Here is a 5841-nt window from a genome sequence, read left to right on the forward strand (position 1 = left end):
ACGTAGGGAGATCACGACTCAGAGTGGTACTGTGACTGTACAATATACTCAGTGGGCTACTGCTTATTTTTGAAATGCGCAATTTGGATGTCACACAGCCGTGGCTGCTAAACACACCGGAGGCATGACTGTGATGTATTAAGTTTATGACATCCAGTCCAACCCACAGGGGCGTACCTATGAATTATGGGGCCCTAAACCAGTAGTAATTGATTTTATTGGCCACTTGGGGGCAGTGCAACAATCTGTAAATCAAAAAGTTGCCTATTTATACATGTAGGAGACAGTGAGCAACATTAACATTCATTAAGGGTCATGGTTTTGGTCATGCAATGTATCTAAGCTCGGTTTTTTTCTCTCCCTCTTGTTTTCTTTATTTTGGTCTAAATAACTCCTGAGGGAAACATCTGGTTCTTTAGCTGTGTAATTGTCCACAGTGTTCAGCAGCTACCAGCAGCTAACTTTGTCCATCTGCTGTTTGCTCATGGAGAGTTTTTAGAGCTTTAACTGAAAACTGTTACTTTCTGTTTCTGCAAATGAAGTTGATTGGAGCTGTGAGTGTAAGAAAACAAACAGTAAGTAAAACCAAAATAATCAGATGAAAGATGCTAAACTGCTCCGTAGAGTTAGAGCTGCGGAGATAATTTTGTGTGACGTTTCACATGTAACGCAGCCATTGTTAATTAAACACTGAACTGCATCTTCAGAAAATGATTACCTTTTCATTTGGGTTTATTACCTATACTATGAATCAGCTATCATTATTTCTATGCAAAAAAGCCATACCTTATTCTAGCATAAGGCAATATTTACAACTTCAACTTTTTATGGAAAAATGTTTTACATCGAGGTTTACTATTGAGTCGTTGTTTTTGAAAATGTTAAACACCCACTTGGGCTTATAAGACACTACGTTACACATCACATATACTGCATACTCTATGGTTTTGTGTCAATATGTAAACATATCAAATATAAACTTAAAAAAGCAAACATGCAGGGCTTTCATATGTTCATGGGAAGCCAAGTCAAACATCTCGTACACTTTATTACAAATATATCCCAGAGTCATAACAGGACTTTTGTACACAGCTAGGTGAAGTTTGATTGCCCAGCCTAGCTAGATCTGCTCTGTTACACTAACTGGGTTTTTGTGTGCTCATATATGTTTAGTTTTGTGTTTCCAAGGTCAAGGATTAGTTTTTGAGTTGACAAAGATGAGAAGTCCCAAAGGTACTCAGGGTCGTGCAAAGTTTGGTCATCTGTGTACAGTTTCACGGTAACTGAGAAAACTCAGTCTGCTCATGAGGACAATATGATGCTCTACAACAGTTGGGTAAGTGGACCCTGAGTTGAGTTTTAACGAGAATAGGTTTGTTAAATTTATTTGTCTTGCTCTTGTACTTTCCCCCCTCTGCTAGATGAATGTCTCAGGCGAATATATTGTTTATAGCCTTCTAACATTAAACAGCTTTGTGACTGGATGTATACTATGAATCAGTAACGAGGTTAACATTGTTGGCTCTGGCTGGAGGCTACATCCCACTTAAGTTACAGAAAATGTATGTCTGGTCATGTCTACTTCCTCCATCTTGGCATTGTGTGCTTGTCTCGTCCATCCATCATTCTGCTTAATGCATTCTGGCCTGTGAAGTGGCTCTGGGTTGCATGGGGTTTGCCTTGTCATAATAAAATATGAGCTGGCTCAGAAGGCTCATGGGGAAGGCTGAGAGAAGAGAGAGAGAAGGACACAAGAAGCTTGATATATTAGAGCACCGACTGCATTAATATTTGGAGCCATGTGGGTGACGCCATGTTCCTTACAAACACTTAGTTCCCTTTAAACCAGCAGCATATTCTTTACAGAGAAAATTGATTGAATCTGGAATTTGGTTTTGGCTGCACACCCCTGACCCTACGGTGCCCCTTGTTTGTATATGGCACCTGTCAAAGACTGAACACAGGGGCAGCCCCAAGCATCTGTGTGACACTGAGGTTTGCCTGTGTGCGTAGCGCGTAGTCCAGATGTAGAAACTCATTTAGTCTGCGAGGTGTTGAACACATGAAAAACATTAGCTACGGAGAAAAAAGAAGGACTTGGTGTTGGTTTTCATGATGAGAAATAATGTCGGTAACACTTGCCCCTGCACTCACTAGAAAGATAGAAACTCTGTCATATTTTTTCCTTTAGATTTTTGACATTGTGTCAATACATGGCCCTAAAAAAGAGAAGTTCTTGCTGGGTACGGCTTTGTCATTGGACGGTGACAAACATGAAATTCTTATAGACACTGGAATGAGTTAGTTGATAAGGTGGTTGGTTAGTCAGTTAGAAATGTATTATTTTCAGTTGCACCACACGTCACTAAACAGCATACAAAAACAATACATGGCATTGGAAATAGCAGGAACACAGCATCAACAAACAACATGATAGAAAAAACAAATAACTTGTTGCCAATCACAGTTTTGTGCATTATGATGAATCTTTAGAGCAGTTCATGAAATAGTGATTTAAAAAAATCAATAACTGTTGTTTCAGTGAACAAGCTCTTGGTGAGGAGACGTGGAGAGAGACAAAGGTTATTGTTTTGAGATGTGTCAGTACAATTTGAATATTATGCATGACTGATAGTGTGAGAAGGAGCACTTCCTTATTTGTACTGGCCTATATGCTTGTGTATTCAGTCCTTCAGGTCCTGGTCTGTAAGATCAGTGTAAGCACCGATTCCAGTGGCAAAAAATGTAGAGTTTTAATGATTAGTCAATTACTCGATCAATGGAAAATGAATTGGCAACTATTTAGATAAATAAATAAAAGTTTCCAAGACATTTGAAAACCTTGGGCTCTTGGAAATTACAATGGGCATTATCACAATTTTTTGACATTTCATAGACAAACCAATTCATTTAATAATTTAGAAAATGATTGATTAATCGCAAACTGCAAAAAAAAAAAAAAATCATTAGTTGCTACTCTAAAAAAAAAAAAAAAGCCCTTCTCTGAACCACGCGCGCTGGTGTGTTCTATTTCAAAACAGAACATAATAGACATCATACAGACTTTGTAGCAGAACAGTTGTATTGAATTGCATTAGATTGTACAGATGTACCTTAGACAGAGGCCGCTGAATATATTTGGTTGGATATCTGCTCTTACATCTGGACCAGCTTTACTCACAGCATTTGGTCTTGATATTACAGAAACTCTCAATCTCCCTCTGAAGCTTTGTTTCCCTATGCACGCTACACAAACCTAAGAAGCAAAGCACACAGAGAAACAACTGTGTTTTCCTGTGGAACAGAGTGGAAATGTAGGGATGAACTGGGAATGGAGGGATATGAAATGCCTGGGGCCAGTCCCCACAGCCACACAGAATAGCACCCATGGTTACAGACTCATGGCGACAAGACCTCCAAGGCACCACGGCGTCCCTCGATGCAGTCTGTTTAGAACACGGCTGGCCTCAAGAGTCAGCCTTCCTGACAACACACACACACACACACACACACACACACACACACACCCTCTGTCACTTTCACACACAGAGGCAAAATTAAGGAGATGGAGATGGAAAGGTGATGGGAGAGAGCGAGTGGGCTTGAGCTACGTTGTCTGCCCCTGCAGCTTGCTTTGGTTGCCATGGAGATCATGTGGGTATTCCAGATTCCTGCAGGTAGTGACAGATGGGTGAACAATTGGTAAGACTGTCCAATAAGGCACCCTTTCTAAAGGCTTTATAAGCTGTAATGATGGCTTTATTAATAGTTAATGGCTCTGCTGCTGCTTCATATATACAGTTATAAGCTTTTAATTGATAAGAACAATTTCAGGTTGCCCGGTTGTGAAAGCTCCCTCCAGCTGGTGCAAAAAAATGATTGGTAAACCATTTATAAATACTCACGCATCTAATAAGCCAACACATCTGTGGTTATAAATGTTAATGAAGTCATTAATGATAAAGCTTTTTCACTTTCTAATAAACCCACAGTAAACGTTAGTGAGTTATCTGGAATTTTAAATGTTAAGAAGTCATTGCTGAAGAATTTTCACGCCAATCGAAGTGTTAATAAGTTGTTGTAAATGTATTTTGGTCCTGGTGTTTCTCAGGCCTTTTCCCAGAATATAAGTAGATATCTACAGGAGAGGTCATTCTGATAAACCTACAAAGACCTGCTTAAGGAATATATAGGTGAGGTGAGGTGTAGAGGTTATTAACAGGAGATAACGGACTTGTTGCTAATTTTGCAGTCTGTGTACAGCCATAGGCCACCTAGAGGTGCTTAATGACAGCATCCATGTAACACTGGATGTTTACGTTATGAGATCATTATATACAGTGTGCAGAGAGCTCCACCCTGTGGACAAAGGGAGAAGTGAAGATGTATTCCTCTAAACTGCTACTTCCTCCATGACTGTGATATGTATCTTAAATTTTCTGTTTTCCCTTTTGCCTCAGGACAAACGCAATGAGAGGGCTGGATAATGTATTCTTGTTTGACAACACGTTCTTAACACTTTCTCGCGCACACAAACACACACACATTCACACACTGTGACTATTTCATAACAGAAGACAGGCTATGTGGATGTGATGTGATTAATCTGCTATTTTTTTGATAAAATATCTTGACAAAAAGTCAGAAAACAGTAAAATAATAATGCACAGTGTTCCTAAGGTCAAGATGACATACAACCAACAGTCCAAAAGCCAAATATATTCAATTTACTGTCATATAAATCAAAGAAAAGCAGTTAAGATTCAGATTTCAGAATGGGACCAACAAATGTTTGGCTCTTTTGCTTCAAAAAAGTAGCTGTTATTTATTTATTTATTTATTTATTTATTTTTTACCAGTCGATTAATCAACTAATAATCATCTTTTTAATGTCTTGATGACTGTGGTCCAGCCCTGTCTCTGTGCTGGAGTGTTTTCCTGTTAGAGAGAATAGAGATTCCTGACTGCTCAGTGAGAATCTGTTTGTCCCTGCGTCTAACTCTCCAGGGTGTTTTCTCTCAACAGGTCGCCTACAGGCCGAAATATTGCTGCAGGTTTACAGACAATACTTTGAAGGACAGTGTTCTCGGGCAGTGGTTCCCAACCTTTCTCACTTTCTCCCTCATCAGAACGTGGCTGTGGACAAACATTTCCTTCTCAGATTGTTTTATTTGATGGATTTAGATGCCTGATGATGTGAAAGTATCAAATATTTCAAAATTAGAAGTAAAGAAATTTGAGAAAAATTAAAAATAAACATAAATCATTTTCCCTCTTTTTTTCTTATTTATATTTTTTAATGTTTTGTGGCCACTCATCAGCTTGGGCACTCTGCTGTAACTACTCATTACAGTGATGTTTAAGCATTTTCTGGATAAAGCAGATAATCGTTGCTCAGTGCTCAAATCCAACTGTCTTGACTAAATTTCCTGCCTGTTACAATTTGTTAAATGTGTCCTTTAAAACGTAACCACTATTAAATATAGTGTCATTATTGATGCTGGTGCTCCATCTGCTCAGCTATTTCCCCTTATGAATTGAGACATGTCCAAAACACTGCAGTTTACAGCAGATAACAACAGACAGCCTGTGGCGTGGTTATAATAAACGGATAAAAAGGAGCAGGATATGCAAAGCCACGCAGAAAAAGCCTATTCATGTCATGCTGAAAGTCCTAACAACTGGTTGGACTGGCTTGTCCCTCTGGTGTGATGTCATCCAATGGATGAGTGGCTGGCGGCTGCGATGCGCATGTATGCAGTCCACTGCCTGAACGCATCACAGCGAACCGCACTTGACAGCTTGCCAGGTTAGAGGAAGAAAAAAAAACACACACACACA

This window comes from Seriola dumerili, unplaced genomic scaffold (genome assembly GCF_002260705.1).
Source record: "Seriola dumerili isolate Sdu_G_001 unplaced genomic scaffold, Sdu_1.0 BDQW01000052.1, whole genome shotgun sequence".
Classification (NCBI taxonomy): Eukaryota; Metazoa; Chordata; class Actinopteri; order Carangiformes; family Carangidae; genus Seriola; species Seriola dumerili.